Here is a 20,833-nt window from a genome sequence, read left to right on the forward strand (position 1 = left end):
ACCTCCATCAAGAGGGCCCGAACCTGGGTAAAACATTGTGTCCCCTGCCTCCTGTTACCATCGATCTTAGACGCACAGTTCGGGACCCCCTATCTGAGATCCGCCGGTTTTGACACCGACATTGGTGCTTTCATTGAGAGTTCCGCTGTGTGATCGACAAAAGGATCGATGGCTCGCCTGCAGATCAACTATGACTTCAGCATCTTCATCACCAGCTCGACTGGTCACCTTGGTTCAACCAAGAACTGTGCCCCGTGTTAGGATCACCATGTTCGGACGAGGGCCTTCATCAAACATCAACTCCGATCTCTATCAAGATCATGGAGGAATCATCCATGGAGCTCAGGGGCTCAACGTCAACATTGCCCTCAAGCGACGGTGCTGTTTTTCTGGACAGCGAACTCGTATCTGCCGCCACCACCTCCTCGAGTATCGCTTTGACGATCGCTTTGATGGAATTGTGCGGAATTGAGTCTACAACAACCCTGGAAAATTTCGTCGAGTTCCAATGGAGGAATCTCTGGCAATCCACGATATACCGGAGCCCGGTCAAATCTGGACGGGAATCTGGATGAGTTTAGGGCGTGGTGTCCAGCTTCTAGCTCGGGCTTCCTTTGGAAGATCCAACCGTTGATCGACTGCGGAATTCCTATATCTACCAACTCTCAAAATTTCAGCTCGATCCGACCGTCCAAACTCCGGGAACCTTCCGATTAGGGCATCACTTTTCGGATCTGTTTTTTGTGCGAAAACGAATCCGACCCGAGTTCGTCTTTTTTATGAACGGGATTTCGGACATCCCTTTTGAAGGAAGTTTTGTATGGGGTATTGTTTTTTGTTCCCGAACACATCCACTAACTTTAAGATCTTTTGAACATGATCTTCAACAGCATGCTGGTGCCAAACCAGTCCGACAATATTGCTCCACGGCTGCCGACCTGCGCTAGACACGTCGTCCCTTTGTTGAGCCGAGCTCAACTTCTTCGGATCATCATCTCGGCAAGCTGAACAAGAGTACGGCATCGCGAAGGATAAATCATCACCAACATCGCCGCCCCACGGATTACACGGAGCGGGCATACTGGCATCGCCGCACGGCCGCTTCATCAAGCCGGCATCGACCACGTCACGACCTGCATCGGTAGGGCCGCACTATTGCTTCTTCAAGCTGGTGTCCATCACGCCGACCTACTTCGACTCATCGGCTTACATCGAGGCTTCGACATCTCGGCTAGACCGGGGGCTTCCATCTCTTCATCAACCTACTCTGGACACTTCGGCACTAGCCGACCAGCTCCGTTACGTTAGCTGGGCTGAGGGCTTTGCCTCGGCGAGCCAACCTTTGCCAGCACTGCCATGCCGTCGTTTCATCGCCCATCAGGCAATGGGTGTGTGTTTCGAGTCCCAATTTTGGGAATCACCTTCCTTCGGATTGCTACAACAAATAAACCAAGTGCTATTAATCCGAGTATTTTTTGCTTGTTTGGGTTCATTTTTCCAAGGAGTTATTACTCTGGTTTGTCCATCATATGTACACAGGTCTATCAAATGGTGGCCGCATCAACGACAGTCACATGGTGGTTCGGTTAGTTTCCGTACATAGTGCGGCGAACGCCGCATCCGGATCTCGGACCAACCTGCGAATTCAGGCTTTGCCACGCCTTCACCGCATCACGCCGACGCCCTGCATCGACATTGACTTCGGCGCCAGGTCATATTTCTTTTATTACTCACTTTGCATAAATTATTTATTATGCAACAATTTTTTTTAATTATCATTAATTATCTCCAGTTTGTACTATTTTTTGTGCACAGGAAAATGATCTGGAGACTTCGGCGTCACTCTGCTGGTCTACATTGACCGTGCTATGTCACCACTTCGGCGTGTTGAGTTCTCCGCTCCGCCACCTCGGGACCGGCTTGGGGGGATGGAACCTTGCCCCGCATCAGGCTCGGACCGCGTCATCAATACCGAACACATTAACCAGCTAAGTCGCTTTCATGCTCAAAGCTTTAATTTCTAACTTGTGTTCGGTTCGACCAAGCATTATACTTTTTTGGAAAAAAGTTGCTTGTAAAAAATTTCCTTGTCCAAACTTTGTTTGTGACACATAAATTCAAATACCCAATTCGTTTGGGGGCTTCCTTCATGAAGCTTTTCCTCTTGCATATGATTATACTTGTACGGCTTCATTCCTTGTTCGTGTATTACGCCACAATATGCACCATATTGACTTAAGCGATTTGCAAGCTGGGTTGCCTCGCTCCTGTGTTTACCCCTACGTTCCCAATTGTTCGGCTAGGGAGTAAAGGGAGCACCTCTGCGATTGTCACGATCGGGTCATCCGAGCTGGACCTCAGACTGGGTGAAGCCGAAAGCTAGCGCTCTTATAGTTTTCAATGATGGTCGGCACACAACGGAACTCATGAGTACAAAAAATCTATTGCACAAGTCTCATAATACGAGCACCGAAGAAAGGTATCGGTGGGGGTACTATTTTCTTCGAAGATGCTTCTTACACTTCGCAGTAATATAGCATAAGTTCCCTGAGCGCGCTTTGTCTGTTACAGCCTTATGGCCTGATTGTCTGGTTATTGGAAACACCGTCAATATTCTCGACAGATGGAGTACATAACACTTTTAGGTCCTTGACCGAAGAGGGAGAAGTCGACGGTCGGTTAAGACGTGTTTAAAGTTCGGTTGAACATAGATATGATATAAGTACTTCGGTACATGCAATCATTCTTTTACCCAAGTCACTTGGGGGCTCTTAAATTTATATGAGCCGTTTTATGATAAGTGTTCTTCTTCTTAGTCGTTGCAAAGTTTTATTATTATTATTATTATCTATCACTCCTTTTTTCGACACGAGCGTGTGGTCACTAGCCATGGAGCCTAATTTCTCTCTCAAAGCCGCTAGAGTTTAGTTTCTAAACTGGCCTAATAAGAAGTACTCCGCCCTCAGGATAGGAGGTTGAAGCCGTAGGCTGACCCGCTTGAAGTCTTGAGATAGGATGTATCATGTTAAAGCATGACAGAAGAACTTCTTTTGCTAAGGCCAATTTTCGGATTGGCACCGAACACTTGATCTTCCTCGGACGTCAAGTTTTTACTGAGGTTTTTTGGTTTTCCAAGCTTATGACACTTTTAAACTATTTGTGTGTTTTCAGCACAAGTCTCGCAGTGCAATGCCGGACACCTTTAGAGATTCGGCAAAAACATTCTCGGATATTGCTATATATGCATCGGTTTCGAATTGTGTCTTCGGTCAATAGTTGGGTTGCCCGGATCCTGCGCTTGCCTCCTACGTTCCGATTTGTTCGGCTAGGTGTGCAAAGGGAGAATCACTGCGATTGTGCTTCCAGCTCACATGGTTAAGCACCTCAGTGGAGAAAGCCGAAAACTGACTATCACAATAAGCGTAAACTGGTCAGCGATCCGATGACGATGTTAAATGACGGGCCATTCATAACAATGGCCGAAGTGTTTACGGCTTGACCTCGACTGTCGCCGAACACTACCGGGGGCTATTAACTGGCCTCCCAAACTAAATCCTCGATATTTTGCTCTTACATTGGAGCTGAGGTTTTATGATCATGCTTAGCATGACAACCAAAAGAAAGGAACCGATAGCAGGACTATTTTCTTTGGAAGACATTTCTTCTGTTAAACAGTAATATAACATATCTCTCTGCGTACCTTTGTTTATAAAACCATGTGGCCAGATTGCCTTGTTTGTCGTAAATCTTTGCCCTCATAAAGGCTTTATAAAGTAGGACAAACACTCCTCGGCTACTGGCCGAGGAGGTGGAAGCCGATGGTCGGTCAACAAAGTTTTGTACAATGCGGATCCGAGCACTGACGACGTAAAGTACTTGGATACATAGAGTCATTACACATAATTTGTGATTTTACTATGGATATCGATCCTTAATTCGGCCACCCGTGCCCGCATTGAGGCTCGGGGGCTACTGGGCTTCGGGCTTATTATTTACAAATATTAAAGGGGCACATTTATCCCCTGATCTGGTGTTGCCACCCGACCAGTGTCTCGGGGGCTACTGCATTGCCCGTTCAATGCAGAAAAATTTTATGTGCAATATAGTTTCCGAGGAGATTTTGATCCTCAGGTTGGTCGGCCGCACCCAACCTGAGTCTCGAGGACTGAGCACGCTGCTTTTAGTGTCCCGAAGTATTCTGCCGAACTAGGACTTGATCCTCAGGCCGATTTTGCAAATCAACCTGAGTCTCAGCGGCTACTGGGATCAGCGGTCTTATGTCATCCTTCATGTGCATCTCGGGTTTTAGACCGATACCCACCTTGAGAGCTACTGGCTATATATCTCGGCAGAGAATAAATTGCACCAATCAAAAATATTGACAAAAATCGGCCCACATTCGGGGTGGTGCACCACCTCGGAAGCAGTCCGGCATAAAGCTCGGGCGCTAGTGGCTGGCTCCATAGAGGGCATTTCCAGCATTAAGCTCGGCTAAACTCCTTCAAACTTCTTTGAACCAAGGTGATTTACGACACCTCGGATACAGTCCGGCGTTGGAGCTCGGATACATAGTCCGGCGTTGGAGCTCGGATACATTCCGGCATTAGAGCTGGGAAGCGGTCCGGCGTTGGTGCTCGGCTGCAAAAGATACCTCGAATGCAATCCGGCGTTGGAGCTCGGACGCAAGAGGACGTTGCCGCCCGGGAACAACTTCAAACCCGAGGTGTGGCATAAAAATAACAAGGCATTGATAAAGGTCAGAGACTTAAAGGGGCTCCTCGGATACCCGACGTGTAAACCCGTCGAATGCATTTCGGCAATCCTCAAGATTGAAGATGAGAAGATTTGTTGAACCAGTTTTCAAGACCGACAACCAAAGATGAAGAACAGTTCGGAAGAATCGAGGAGCGTCCCTAACTTGAAGACCGGTTCAAGGGGCTACTGACGGTGTCCTGGACTAGGGGGTACTCACCACATCATCTCCCGATCCATTAGATTGGGCCGAGGACCCCCATGGACGTATACTCATGGGCCAGTTCAGACAGTTGCCGCATACATGGAAGATTCCACAAGACTTGGTGATCAAGACAAGGACTCCTCCCCACCGGCGTATTCGGCTAGGACTCTTGTTATCCTAGGCCTCTGGTGCATTATATAAACCGAGGCCAGGCTAGTCGATAGATCATATACATACAATCATACCATAGGCTAGATTCTAGGGTTTAGCCTCTATGATCTCGTGGTAGATCAACTCTTGTAATACTCATATCATCAATCAATCAAGCAGGACGTAGGGTATTACCTCCATCAAGAGGGCCCGAACCTGGGTAAAACATCGTGTCCCCTGCCTCCTGTTACCATCGATCTTAGACGCATAGTTCGGGACCCCCTACCCGAGATCCGCCAGTTTTGACACCGACACACTGCTTCTCCTAACGCTGAATACGATTATGTAGACCACCCCAAGCCCGTATCGACGTATCTTCGTCGGGCGGCTCCTTGGACTCGTCGGATATGGATAGCGGTCCACTTCCGACCGCCACCTCCCCTTGCCCTACAGACAATGCCGAGGTATTGTCTCAAGAGGCACCAGGTCAAGGGGAGACAATCCCGGAGGCACCTCAAGGCGACCTTCCGGACTCCGGGGTCGGAGGGAGTAAGGCTCCCGAGGGCTCTGAGTTCGGCCCTCAACCGAACACCGCACTGGAACCTCCAGTGGTTCCGGACTCAGGCAGGCAGCCTCCTTCCAAAAGGGGCAAGACGCCTGTGCCGGTGACCTCTGTACATCCAGAGGCACCGGACGATCTGCTGGGAGCGCTTCGCAGCGCTTCCATCGACGAAGAGCACCGCACTATTATGAGTGCGGTGATCCAGAAGGTTCAGTCCGCCAAGAGCGGACTGACTGAAGCCTGTGCCAGCCTTCTAACAGGCTTTGAGGTAAGTATTTGAAATATAGGAAAAATATTACCGCATAGACAGTAGCCCCTGATGCTCTGTTTGGTGTTCAAAAGAAAAGTCGAATAGAGGATCAACTAATATATGCAGGAGTCTAATATAAGTATGTCTATATGCGTATGCAGGCTTCACTGCTGACCTCTGCCGCACTGACTGCGGAGGTCGCCGTACTGAAGCATGACCTCGAAGGGTCCAAGAAAGTGCTCGGCCTTGCCAAGAGGCAGCTCGAGGAGGACAAAGGTAAGTAATACCTAGTCTATAGATGTGTATATATACAAAAAGGATGCGATTGCAAAATGACAGGATCATCTTTAATTTGCCAGGGGCCATGACCGAGGTGGCAACCCTAAAGAAAGCGCTATCCGAGGCCGAAAACAAAGCGGCCCAGGAGCGCACCGAGCGGGAAAAACAAGAGGCACGGGTGGGCGAGGTGCAGCAAGAGCTCCATGCTCTCGTGATGAAGCACGAGGCGTTGGAGCTTGACTTGAAGACGCGAGGTCCGAGCTTGTCGCGGCCCTTGAGAGTGCAAAGAGTGCCAAGGCTGATGCCCAAAAGGCCCTCCAGGAGATTGATGCGATGAAGAAGATAGCGGCGGGTAAGGCATTCAATATGCAAAGCAAGCATGTGAAAGTAAATTACTTGTTACTTACCCGAGTCCGGCGCTCTCCAGGAGCATTCGCAGATTTGCCCCGCAGTGTGTCGGATGTCGCACAGTTTTACCAGGCCGAGGAGGGAAGCTCAACGGAGAAGCTGTTCTGGTCTCAGTATACTGGGATCGAACACCCGATGCCTCTGAGCGACCAGCTGAAGCAACTGGTCAAGCTGCACAAGGTGGCCGAACAGGCCATGAAGGGCTTTATAGTCCGAATGTGGCCTGGCGACGCCCTTCCCAACAGCTACTTCGGCCTGGTGAGGCGGCTTGTGGATGCCTGCCCATGGCTGGAAGTCATTAAGCAGTCCGTCTGCATCGAAGGTGCACGCCGGGCTTTCGCCCGTGCGAAGGTGCATTGGGCCAAGATGGACGTCGTGAAGCTGGTGAAGGAAGGGCCGCCGCAGGGCAAGGAGCATCGCCACCCCGAGATGTACTGAAGGGTGCCCATCTTGTAGCGGACGAGTGTGCAAAAGATGTAATATTTGAATAAACTTGCTTGTGTAATCCTGTATTATGGAAACTTGTTCATATGCGCTATGGAACGCTTGTTTGAATTTAAAATATTGCCTTCTGTTCGGCTGTTTATCGAATCTGGGAGATGGCTAGTCGTCGGCTTCTGCCCCCACGCCACGAGTGCTGGGGTGTTCGGGATAAAACCTGAGCACTCTTGTACCCATTTTTGGGTCCTTCGAGGGAGGTGCTCAGCACAACAAACAAGGCAATCGGACTATAATGCGTTATCACTCTCACTTAGCCATAGAATTCTATAATTTTAAATTTCGACGAAGCCCCTAGTATTCGGAAGGCTGAATTCGGGGCGCTATACACGCCTTAAGCCGGACAGGGCCGACTCCTCGCTCTAAGCGGCATAAGTCTTTAGGGACTTGAGACCTCTCGAACAGCGACCAGTCTCTCACCTTATCATGACAGTCAGTTCTAGCTTTCTCTACTGAGGTGCTTAGCCCAGCAGAACCGGGGCACAATCGCAGTAGTTCTCCCAGTGCTACCTTAGCTGATATAGCAGAACGTAAGGTACCAAAACATGGGAGCCAGGCAAACCCAACTATTGACCCAAGACATGATTCGGAGCTGATGCGTATAATGCTATAAGTTCGGGGTGCCGCACTGTCGAAAGTGTTCGGACTTCTCACGCCGTATTATGGGGTATACTTAAGCCCCTAGCGTATTGGCCGTACCAGAGTGTATGGGTGCTAGATGTCATGAATGAACATATATATATATATATATATATATATATATATATATATATATATATATATATAAAGGAAGAATGTAATAATAGTCTCAATGCTATGCATTGTTTATTCAAAAAGGTGCGTTAGAGCAGAATGATACAAGTAGTGCGATAAGCAAAAAGTAGGACTATTTGACATGTCCCTTCCAAGGGCAAGCTGAGGAATGGTATTAAAGCAAGTATTTCACTCGTTATCGTAATCCACTTGGGAGTTCCGTGGTGTGACGTAGCTTTCTGCCTCCTTGGTTGTTGCATCGTGTGTTCGGCAATCATGCTGCCGGACAGGGTTTCCAGAGATTAACGTCCTGAAAGAGAAAAATAACAAAGCGGGAAGCCCCCAGTGCAGTTTAAGCCGCATCTTGGAGCGTGTCGTAGTCGTGCCCCCCTTCCCACCTGTGCCCATGGTATTTTTAATGCATAATTATGTACGCATGGCACGGACTTCACCGTTTGGCTGGGACTGGGGTGGGGGCCGCATTGCTATGCGAGCTCGGAACGTGTCAGACGGTCATGTTGCTGATTACTCCAGGCACGCTTGAAGGTGTCCGGGTCCTTAATCACCGAACTAGTGGATTGCCTTAAGAGGCTACTTTGCGCTTCTGCTGTGAGGGTCGCAGTGTGCTCCTCCGTGCGGAGAGAGCGCTCTGTGTTTCCATTGACTGTGATGACCCCCCGAGGTCCTGGCATCTTGAGCTTGAGATATGCATAATGCGGTACCGCATTGAATCTCGCAAATGCGGTTCGCCCGAGCAGTGCATGGTAGCCACTGCGGAACGGGACTATGTCGAAGATTAACTCTTCGCTTCGGAAGTTATCCAGAGATCCGAAGACCACTTCCAGTGTGACTGAGCCTGTGCAATGGGCCTCTACACCTGGTATGACGCATTTAAAGGTCATTTTTGTGGGTTTGATCCTTGAGGGGTCTATACCCATTTTGCGCACTATGTCCTGATAAAGCAGGTTCAGGCTGCTGCCACCATCCATAAGGACTCGAGTGAGGTGAAATCCGTCAATGATTGGGTCTAGGACCAATCCAGCGAATCCGCCATGACGGATACTAGTGGGGTGGTCCCTGCGGTCGAAGGTGATCTGACAGGAGGACCATGGGTTGAACTTTGGGGCGACTGGCTCCAACGCATATACGTCCCTGAGCACATGCTTCCGCTCCCTCTTGGGGATGTGGGTTGCGTATATCATGTTCACCGTCCGCACTTGTGGGGGGAACCTCTTCTGTCCTCCGGTGTTCGACTGTCGGGGCTCCTCCTCGTCATCGCTATGTGACCCCTTATCTTTGTTTTCGGCATTTAACTTGCCGGCCTACTTGAACACCCAACAATCCATGTTGGTGTGGTTGGCTGGCTTGTCGGGGGTGTCGTGTATTTGGCACGAGCGATCGAGTATACGGTCCAAACTGGACGGACCCGGAGTGCTTCTTTTGAATGGCTTTTTCCGCTGACCGGGTTTAGAGCCTTTGAATCCGGCATTGACTGCCGTAACCTTGGTATTGTCGCTGTTAATGCGGCGCTTATGTTTGTTGCGACGTGACCTGCCGTTGCCGTCCTTGGTATCCAAAGTACCATGGTTTCTTTGATATGTTATTGCTGGGAGCCAACTAGTTGTCCTCTCCTGCACAAAAGCGGGTCATGAGTGTCGTGAGGGCTGCCATAGATTTTCGGCTTTTCCTGGCCAAGGTGTCCGGAGAGCCATTCGTCGCGGATGTTGTGCTTAAAAGCTGCTAGGGCCTCTACATCCGGACAGTCGACGATTTGATTTTTCTTTGTTAGGAACCGTGTCCAGAATTGCCTGGCCGATTCCTCTGGCTGCCGAATTATGTGGCAAAAGTCATCGGCATCTGGTGGTCGCACATAAGTGCCCTGAAATTTGTCGAGGAATGCGGCATCCAGATCTTCCCAACAGCCAATGGACTCTGCTGGCAAGCTGTTGAGCCAATGTCGAGCTGGTCCTTTGAGTTTGAGTGGGAGGTATTTGATGGCGTGTAGGTCATCACCGTGGGCCATGTGGATGTGCAGGAGGAAATCCTCGATCCATACCGCAGGATCTGTTGTGTTGTCGTATGATTCTATATTTACGGGTTTGAAACCCTCTGGGATTTGATGATCCATTACTTCGTCTGTGAAGCATAAGGAGTGTGTGGCACCTCTGTACTGGGATATATCACGACGCAGCTCAAATGAGTTTTTCCCGCTGTGTTCGGCCCGGCCGGACTTACTTTTACTATATCCGGCGTGACGATTATCGTCTCGCGCAGTGGCGCGCCCTCGTGATCCGTAGATCGATCTTGCATGTTTTGCTTTGTCCTCCAATACGTCTCACAGGTTTGGCATATTTCCCCATGCCTTTTTATTTGAATGGCATCGGGGTGCGGGCTGAGCTTTTGGCTGGAATGCCTCTCTGTTGCGGCCACGAGGTGGCCGGTCAGCCGCGTCGTACACCGGGGATGTAGGTTTCGGTGCTTCCTCCTCCAGTCGGGGTAGCAACCTGCACTTTGGATAACTCTTGGAGGAGCGCTCGAGTTTATATTCCTCGGCCGCCAGGACTTCAGTCCATCTGTCAGCTAGCAAATCTTGATCAGCTTGAAGCTGCTGCTGCTTTTTCTTAAGGCTATTTGCCATGGCTATAAGCCGGCGCTTGAAGCGCTCTTGTTCGACGGGATCCTCTGGCACGATGAATTCTTCATCGTCGAGGCTTGCCTCGTCTTCGGAGGCAGACATGTAATTATCTCCTCCGCCTCTCCATCTGTCGCTCTCTCAGGAGGGCTGGCTTCTCCAACCTCTTGCTCTAAATCTTGCTGGAGGGGATTGTTGTTGTCTTCCGCGCTGTCCGGAGTGCTATTATCTCCGGTGTCGGTATCACCACTTTTGACTTGGCAGGACTTAGAGCGGCGCCGCTAACGCTGACTCTTGGGTTGCTTCTTGGAGGGGTCATCCTCTGTTGTCCCGTCGCTATTGCCTTCTTTGGGTGTGTCCACCATGTATATGTCATATGATGAGGTGGCTGTCCAGTGCCCTATGGGCAGTGGTTCCTCTTCGCCTCCCGCATCGTCGTCCATACCGTCGATGTCTTCAGAGTCGAAGTCGAACATGTCGGTTAAGTCTTCGACAGTGGCTACTAAGTGGGTGGTGGGTGGGCGGCGAATTTTTTCATCATCCGCATCCCAATCCTGCCAGACATAGTTTGGCCAGGACCCTCCTGACAAGGAGAGAGACCTTAATGAGTTCAGTATGTCACCGAAGGGCGAGTGCTGAAAAATATCCGCGGAGGTAAACTCCAGGATCGGCGCCCAATCGGATTCGACAGGAACGGGCGCAGGCGGTTCGGAGTCCGTGGCCGAAGAAGGATCTGGCAGTTTGGCAACACGGCTCTCGTGAAGGGTAAGGTCGATATTCGGCTCGATCGCCGCTGAGGATACGGCCTCCATGGCGGGGTCTATCCACCCGTCCATGGATGGCGCAACTGGCTCCGAATTAAGGGTCGGAGCGGTTGTCAGTGCGATTTCTTAAACACTGTCTAATGGTAGAGCTAAATCATACTCATCGTGACCGCGTGGCACACAAGGCAGGGGCTCGAATCCGTCGAAGATCAAGTCTCCGCGGATATCGACCATGTAATTTAAGCTTCCAAACCTGACCTGGTGACCAGGGGTGTAACTTTCGATCTGCTCCAGATGGCCAAGCAAGTTGGCCCGCAGTGCGAAGCCGCCGAACACAAAGATCTGTCCGGGGAGAAAAGTCTCACCCTGGACTGCATCGCTATTGATGGTAGTAGGAGCCATCAAGCCTAATGGCGACGACACAGAGGAACTCTCAATGAAAGAACCAATGTCGGTGTCAAAACCAGCGGATCTCGGGTAGGGGGTCCCAAACTGTGTGTCTAAGGCGGATGGTAACAAGAGGCAGGGGACACGATGTTTTACCCAGGTTTGGGCCCTCTTGATGGAGGTAAAACCCTACGTCCTACTTGATTTATTCTTGATGATGTGGGTATTACAGGAGTTGATCTACCACGAGATCGGAGAGGCTAAACCCTAGAAGCTAGCCTATTGTATGATTGTATGTTGTCCTATGGACTAAAACCCTCCGGTTTATATAGACACCGGAAGGGGTTAGGGTTACACAAGGTCGGTTACAAAGGAGGAGATATCCATATCCATACTGCCTAGCTTGCCTTCCACGCCAAGTAGAGTCCCATCTGGACATGATACGAAGTCTTCAATCTTGTATCTTCATAGTCCAATAGTCCGGTCAAAGGATATAGTCCGGCTGTCCGGAGACCCCCTAATCCAGGACTCCCTCAGCTCCGGTGCCCGAGGAACCAGTCATCCCACTCCTGTCGAAGATGCTGGTGCCGGCACCCTATAAGGCGCCAGAGAAGAAGGCCAAGGGGGTCCGTAGTGGCCTCCGCCGCAAGGGAGCTTCGGACGTGTCGTCCGAATACAAGACTCTCTCCTCCGCCGCCGAAGACGATGACGGGGAGAAGGAAGAAAGCACCTCTCCCCCTGATGGGGGAGAGGAATAAGAGGGCGGCCTCCACAAATCTGGAGGCGGAGGTGCCCAAGAGGGGGAAGGTTCCCCCTGCGGATAACTCCGTGTGGGACGTCGACAGCAGCCCGGAGCGACGCCCCCGAAACAAGCCTCTGGCCGCGTCGTAAGTACTAAAAACCCGCATACATCCATACATCCGGCCTCTCTTGCTTCATGATATTAATATATTTAAATGATGCCATTGCAGTCCGGCCCACGACAGCTCCCAGCGATCCTCATCAAGAGGTTCGTTGGATTCGAAGGTGATGGCGAGTGAGTCATTGCCGGCCGCTCACTCTACCACAGCCAAGGGCGACGATGAGGTGTTGTCCCAAAGGACCTTCCCAGCCAGGGAGAGGTTCAAGAGGCTGCCAGGGTGGCGCCAGAGGGCGAAGCCTCGGCTGCTGGACACATGGGGGAGCAGACCCCCGTGGCGACTGAGGATGGGGGCTTTTCTCAGTTCAGCCCCCAGCCGAATACAAGTCCGGAGGCCTATACGGCTTCGGAATCCAGCAAGCAACCTCCTTTGAAAGAGGGGGGGTCTGCCTATGCTGTCGGTGACCTCTATCCAACCAGAGGCACCAGATAATCTGCTGTAAGCGCTACGAGGTGCTTCCATTGTGGATGAACACCGTATCCTTATGGGTACGGTGATTGAAGTCTGGTGCCTCTGGTTGCTGGCCACGACCTCACACACTGCGAAGTCTCCGGACTAAAGCAAAGACTGGAGCGGGCCGAGGAGGAACTCGGCCAAGCGAGGAAGCAGCTAGAAGACAAGTAAGGTATGTAATGACTTGTTGTATATTCGGAAAGAATAAATAATGTGTTTTGACCGTAGTGCCATGATATGTGTAGGAGCGGCGACCGAGGTTGGGGTCCTTAAATAGGCCCTGGCCGAGGCCGAGGAGAGAGTTGTAAAGGAAAAAGGTGCCCGTGAGAAGCACGAGGCCAAATTTGATGACGTCCAGCAAGAGCTCCAGGATGCAGTGAAGAAATGTGAATCCTTGGAGCGCAACGTTTCGACTCGAGAGACCGAACTCGCTAAGGCTCTCCAAAGTGCGGAAGAGTCCCGGGTTGAGGCCCAGGGCTCCCTCTAGGAGATCCAGGAGGCCAGATAAATCACGGCGGGTAAGGCATTTAGTATGCAAAGCAACTATGTGAAGAAGAAGTATTTCTTACTAACCCAGATTTGGAGTTCTCCAGGGGCGATTGCAGATCTGCCGCGCAGTGTGTCTGACGCTGCGGAGTTCTTCCGAGCCGAAGAAGGGAGCTCAACGGAGAAGCTGTTCTGGTCGCAATATCTTGCGCCAGAACATCCAGTGCCCTTTAGCGATCAGCTAAAACAGCTGGTCGAGCTGCATAGGGTGGCCGAACTGGCCATGAAGGATTTAATAATCCGGTTGTGGCCTGCCGAGGCTATGCCCGGCAGCTACTTCGGGCTCGTGAAGCGGCTGGTGAATGCCTGCCCTCGGCTGGATGTCATCAAGTGGTCGGTCTGCATCGAGGGCGCGCGCATGGGCTTCGCTCGCGTCAAGGTGTGGTGGGCGAAGATGGACGCCGTCAAGCTTACGACCGAGGGACCGCCAGAGGGCAAGGAGCACCCCACGCCCGAGCGGTATTTTGGAGACGTCTTGGAGGGGTCTCATATTGTGGCAACGCAATGTGCGCAAGACATTATTTCGAATGAATATGTTCATGTTGTCTCTGCCTTGTATGATGAAACAAAGTCGTTATGTAATATAATGTTTGTTATTTAAAATTCACCTCCTGTGCGACCGTGTTGTGTGAAATCTGAGAGTTGGCCAGTCGTCGGCTTCTGCCCCACGTAGGTAGTACGGGGGTGTTCGGGATGTAATCTAAACACTCTTGATCCAATTGTTTAATCCTTGAAGGAGGTGTTTAGCGCGACGAACCAGACAATCGGACTATGCGGCTTTAGCACCCTCACTTAGCCATAGGAGTTTGACAATAAAAGATAGGCACAGCCCCTAGTATCCGAAATAGGATGCTGTAAACACCTGATCGGGTAAGTACCGATCCCTCGCGTAATGCGGAAAAAATTCTAAGGATTTGAGACCTCCGAAGAGCTGACCGGCTCTCGCCGCATCATGACAGCCAGTTTTCGGCTTTCTCCACTGAGGTGCTCATCCAGGTAAACCAAGGCACAATCGCAGTAGTGCTCCCTTTACTACCCTAGCCGATACAACGGAACGTAAGGTAGCAAGCACAGGAGCCGGGCCACCCAACTATTGACCAAAGACATGATTCGGAGCCAATGCATATAGTGCTAAATTCGGGGTGCCAAACTATACTGTAAAAAGTGTTCGGACTTTGTTGCCATGGTGTGGGGCGCTATGAAGCCCCTGGAAAATTGAAACATACCAAAGTGTACGGGAGCTATTTGATAAAGTTATCAAAAAAAGAAAAAGAATAAAAGGTAGTAAGCTAGAGCCGTAAAATTTGGGCCGCAAACTGTTTCCATTATAATTTCATTGGTGCGTTAAAGCGCATTTATACAAGTAGTGCAATAAGCAAAAGGCTATTTAATATGCCTTAACCAAGGGAGAGCTGCGTGTGGGTCCTGAAAACAGGTAGATGGATCGTTAAAGAAACCACCTAAAATTTCCCTAGTGCGTCCATGCTTCTTGCCATCTTGGTGTATTTATCCTTCGAAAAGGACCGATGGTCAGGCCGTCAGTGTTGGGGAACACAGTAATTTCAAAAAAAATCCTACGCACACGCAAGATCATGGTGATGCATAGCAACGAGAGGGGAGAGTGTTGTCCATGTACCCTCGTAGACCGAAAGCGGAAGCGTTAGCACAACGCGGTTGATGTAGTCGTACGTCTTCACGATCCGACCGATCAAGTACCGAACGTACGGCACCTCTGAGTTCAGCACATGTTCAGCCTGATGACGTCCCTCGAACTCCGATCTAGCCGAGTGTTGAGGGAGAGTTTCATCAGCACGACAGCGTGGTGACGATGTTGATGTTCTACCGACGCAGGGCTTCGCCTAAGCACCGTTATAGTATTATCGAGGTGGACTATGGTGGAGGGGGCACCGCACACGGCTAAAAAATCAACTTGATGAATTGTTGTGTCTCTAGGGTGCCCCCCTGCCCCCATATATAAAGGAGCAAGGGGGTGTGGCCGACCAAGGGAGAGGGCGCGCCAGGAGGAGTCCTACTCCCACTGGGAGTAGGACTCCCCCCCCCCTTCCTAGTTGGATTAGGACTTGAGGGGGAAGGAGTGGAGGAGAAGGAAGGAAGGGGGCGCCGCCCCCCTCTCCTTGTCCTATTCGGACTAGGGGGGAGGGGCGTGCGGCCAGCCCTTGCCTCCTCTCCTCTCTTCCACCTAGGCCCACTAAGGCCCATTTGATTCCCGGGGGGGGGGGTCCGGTAACCTCCCGGTACTCCGGTAAAATCCCGATTTTACCCAGAACACTTCCGATATCCAAACATAGGCTTCCAATATATCAATCTTCATGTCTCAACCATTTCGAGACTCCTCGTCATGTCCGTGATCACATCTGGGACTCCAAACAACCTTCAGTACATCAAAACATATAAACTCATAATATAATTGTCATCGTAACGTTAAGCGTGCGGACCCTACAGGTTCGAGAACTATGTAGACATGACCGAGACACGTCTCCGGTCAATAACCAATAGCGTAACCTGGATGCTCATACTGGCTCCTACATATTCTACGAAGATCTTTATAGGTCAGACCGCATAACAACATATGTTGTTCCCTTTGTCATCGGTATGTTACTTGCCCGAGATTCGATCGTCGGTATCTCAATACCTAGTTCAATCTCGTTACTGGCAAGTCTCTTTACTCGTTCCGTAATACATCATCCCGCAACTAACTCATTAGTTGCAATGCTTGCAAGGCTTAAGTGATGTGCATTACCGAGAGGGCCCAGAGATACCTCTCCGACAATCGGAGTGACAAATCCTAATCTCAAAATACGTCAACCCAACAAGTACCTTCGGAGACACCTGTAGAGCACCTTTATAATCACTCAGTTACGTTGTGACGTTTGGTAGCACACAAAGTGTTCCTCCGGTAAACGGGAGTTGCATAATCTCATAGTCATAGGAACATGTATAAGTCATGAAGAAAGCAATAGCAACATACTAAACGATCTTGTGCTAAGCTAACGAAATGGGTCATGTTAATCACATCATTCTCCTAATGATGTGATCCCGTCAATCAAATGACAACTCATGTCTATGGTTAGGAAACTTAACCATCTTTGATCAATGAGCTAGTCAAGTATACTAGTGACACTCTGTTTGTCTATGTATTCACACATGTATTATGTTTCCGGTTAATACAATTCTAGCATGAATAATAAACATTTATCATGATATAAGGAAATAAATAATAACTTTATTATTGCCTCTAGGGCATATTTCCTTCAGTCAGGGGAGGCCTGTGGAAAAGAAACCTGAAAAGGAGAAAGAAGAAGCAGTGAAAGTGCGTGTGTCCGGGGGCGGTCGAGCCGTATTGTGGATCACAAGCTAGTTATGCCTCCATCCATGCCCACAGTATTTTGAGTGCGTAGTTATGTACGCGCGGTACAATTGCCACCACTTGGTCAGGACTAGGACGGAGGCCGAATTGCTAGTCGGGCTCTTGACTAGCCGAGCTATCCTGCTGCAGAATAGTCCGGACTCTCTTGACAGTGTCCGGGAGCTCGGCTGCCGAATTAAGGTTCTGCTTGAAAAGGCCGCTCTGTACTTCTGCTACTAAGGCAGCGGTGTGCTCCTTGGTGCGGAGGGAGCGTTCTGTGTTTCCATTGACTATTATGACGCCATGTGGTCCGGGTATCTTGAGCTTGAGATAAGCGTAGTGTGGCACCATGTTGAATCGAGCAAATGCGGTTCGTCCAAGCAGTGTATGATAGCCGCTGCAAAAGGGGACGATATCGAAGATTAACTCCTCGCTTCGGAAGTTGTCCGGACATCCGGAGACAACCTCTAGAGTGATTGAGCCCGTACAGCGGGCCTCTACACCTGGTATGACTCCTTTAAAGGTCGTCTTTGTGGGCTTGATCCCTGATGGATTAATGCCCATTTTGCGCACTGTATCCTGATAGAGCAGGTTGAGGCTGCTGCCACCGTCCATCAGGACTCATGTCAGGTGGAACCCATCAATTATTGGGTCCAGGACCAGTGCGGCTGAACCACCATGACAGATACTGGTCGGATGGTCCCGATGATCGAAAGTGGTTGGGCATGACGACCATGGATTAAATTTTGGGGCGACTGGCTCTATCGCGTAGACCCCCTTGGGGATGTGGGTAGCGTATATCATGTTCACTGTTTTGACCTGAGGGGGAAACTTCTTATGTCCCCCTGTGTTTGGTGGCCGGGGCTCCTCGTCATCATCCTCGCTTTGCGATCCCTTCTCCTTGCTTTTGGCATTTAACTTGCCGGCCTGTTTAAAAGCCCAACAATCTATGTTGGTATGATTGGGTGGTTTGTCTGGGGTGCCATGGATCTGGCACGAACGATCGAGTATGTGGTCCAAGCTGGATGAGCCCGAATTGTTCTTTTTGAACGGCTTCTTCCGTTGATCTTACTTAGAGCCATTGAATCCGGCATTGACCTTTGTATCATCGATATTGTCATTGTTGTTTCGACGCTTGTGTTTGTTGCGTCGGGACTTGTCTTTACTATTTCTGGCTTCAGAGGTGCCGGCGTTGCTTGGATTGTTTTTGCTACGAGCCAGCCAACTATCTTCACCCGCACAAAAGCGGGTCATGAGTGTTGTGAGGGCTGCCATGGACTTCGGCTTTTCTTGGCCGAGGTGGCAGGCAAGCCATTCGTCGCGGATGCTGTGTTTAAAGGCTGCTAGGGCTTCGGCATCCAGACAGTCGACGATTTGGTTCTTTTGGTTAAAAACCTAGTCCAGAATTTCCTGGCTGACTCTCCAAGCTATTGAACTATATGGCTTAAGTCATCGTCGTCTGGTGGCCGGAGATGTGTACCTTGGAAGTTGTCGCGGAAGGCGTCTTCCAAATCCTCCCAGCTATCTTTGATTTTTAATGGGGTATTTGATGGCGTGGAGGTCATCTCCGCGGGCCATATGGATATGGATAAGAAAATCCTCAATCCACACCGCAGGATCAGTTGTTCCATCGTATGATTCAATATTCACGGGTTTAAACCCTTCTGGGAATTCATGCTCCATTACTTCATTAGTGAAGCAAAGAGGGTGTGTGGCACCTCTATATTGGGCCACATCGCTTCATAGCTCCGATGAGTCCGTCTGCGGTTTTTGGCCCGCGCATGACTAGGTTTGTCACGCTCGGCTTGATAGCCGTCGTCGCGCGTCGAGGCACACCCCCGTGATCCATAGATCGATCTGGCCGGGCCTGTTTTATTCTTCAGGCCCTACTGGAGATCATACGTGTATCCCTGAACAGTTTTGTCTCCGCCTTTACGGCAGGGTAAGGCGGGCTAGTATTCGGCATGTGTTGCCGCTTTGTCTCGACCACGTGGTGGTCGGTCAGCCGCATTGTGTATTGATGGCCTGGGCTCCAACGCCTTGTCATCGAATTGAGGTAGCAATTTGCGTTTTGGGTAACTTTTGAGTGGTCCCTTAAGGCCGTGCTCCTCTGCTGCCAGGACATCAGTCCATCTATCGTTGAGCAGATCTTGATCAGCTTGAAGCTGCTGCTGTTTCTTTTTCAGGCTCCTTGCAGTGGCTATTAGCTGGCGCTTGAAGCGCTCCTGTTCGATAGATTCCTCAGGAACGATAAAATCCTCGGTGTCGAGGCTTGCCTCGTCCTCGGAGAGCGGAAGATAATTACTATCCTCCGAGTCTTCGTGCGTGGCCTGTTTACCAGGGCTAACTTGCCCATCTTCCCGTTCATCCTGTTCGGAAGTTGGCTGAGCGGGGTTTTCATTGTCTTTGGCACCATCCGGAGTGTTGTCTTCTCCTGTGCCAGTGTTGCTGTCTTTGTTGCGGCGTGACTTAGAGCGGCGCGCTGACGCCGGCGCTTTGGTTGTATCTCGGGAGGTTTATCGTCAACTGGATCTTCCTTGTCATCGCCACCATTCTTTTTTGGTGCATCCACCATGTATACGTCATACGAGGAAGTGGTCATCCAGCGTCCGGTAAATGGCGGGTTTTGGGCCTCTTCTTCTCCGGCATCGTCGTCCATACTGTCGATCTCATCGGAGCCGTAATCGAGCATGTCGGTTAAGTCTTCGACAGTGGCTATGAAGTGGGCGATGGGTGGGAAACAAAATTCTCCATCATCAGCCTTCAGTTCGAACCGGATATAATTCGGCAATGAGCCCCCCGCTAAGGATAGTGCTCTTAACGAGTTTAACACGTCGCCCAAAGGCGAGTGCCGGAAGATGTCTGCGGATTTAAATTCGACGATCGATGACCGATCAAGCTCGACGTAAGCGGACGCACAAGGTTCGGAACATGTAGCCGGAGATTATTCCATGGTTCCGGTGACACAGATGTCACTTGAAGTTAGGTATGTGTACGGCTCCAATGCCGCTGAGTCTGTGGCTTCCGCGGTGGGGTTGAGCTTCCCGTCTTCGGATGGAGCGATCTACTCCAGATCTAGGGCTAGAGCAGCTACAGGTACTATCTCCTGGGTATGGACCGATGACAGACTTACGTCATGTTCATCGTGGTGGCAGGGAGCGGCTGCCGTGGTCTCGAATCCGTCGAAGATCAAGTCTCCATGGATATCCGCGACGTAGTTCTAGCTTCAAATCTGACCTGATGGCCAGGGGCATAGCTTTCGATCTGCTCCAGATGGCCAAGCGAGTTGGCCCGCAGTGCGAAACCGCCGAACATGAAGATTTGTCTGGGGAGAAAGACTTCCCCTTGGACGGTGTCGTTGAAGATGGTAGAAGGAGCCATCAAACCTTTTTGACAATGGCACAGTGGAACTCTCAATGAAAGCACCAATGTTGGTGTCAAAACCGGTGGATCTTGGGTAGGGGTCCTGAACTATGTGTCTAAGGTCGATGGTAACAGGAGACAGGGGACACGATGTTTACCCAGGTTCGAGCCCTCTCTATGGAGATAATACCCTACTTCCTGCTTGATTGATCTTGATGAATATGAGTATTACAAGAGTTGATCTATCACGAGATCATAATGGCTAAACCCTAGAAGTCTAGCCTATCTGACTATGATTATGAGGATATATCTCTACGGACCTAGCCCTCCGGTTTATATAGACACCGGAGGGATCTAGGGTTACATAAGGTCGGTTACAGAGAAAGGAATCTTCATATTTGGTCGCCAAGATTGCCTTCCATGCCAAGGAGAGTCCCATATGGACACGGGTAGAGTCTTCAGTCTTCGTATCTTCACAGCCCATCAGTCCAGCCCATGTCTAATAGGTCGGACGCCTGAGGACCCCTTAGTCCAGGACTCCCTC

Source organism: Triticum dicoccoides, chromosome 3A (genome assembly GCF_002162155.2).
Source record: "Triticum dicoccoides isolate Atlit2015 ecotype Zavitan chromosome 3A, WEW_v2.0, whole genome shotgun sequence".
In the NCBI taxonomy this organism is placed as follows: Eukaryota; Viridiplantae; Streptophyta; class Magnoliopsida; order Poales; family Poaceae; genus Triticum; species Triticum dicoccoides.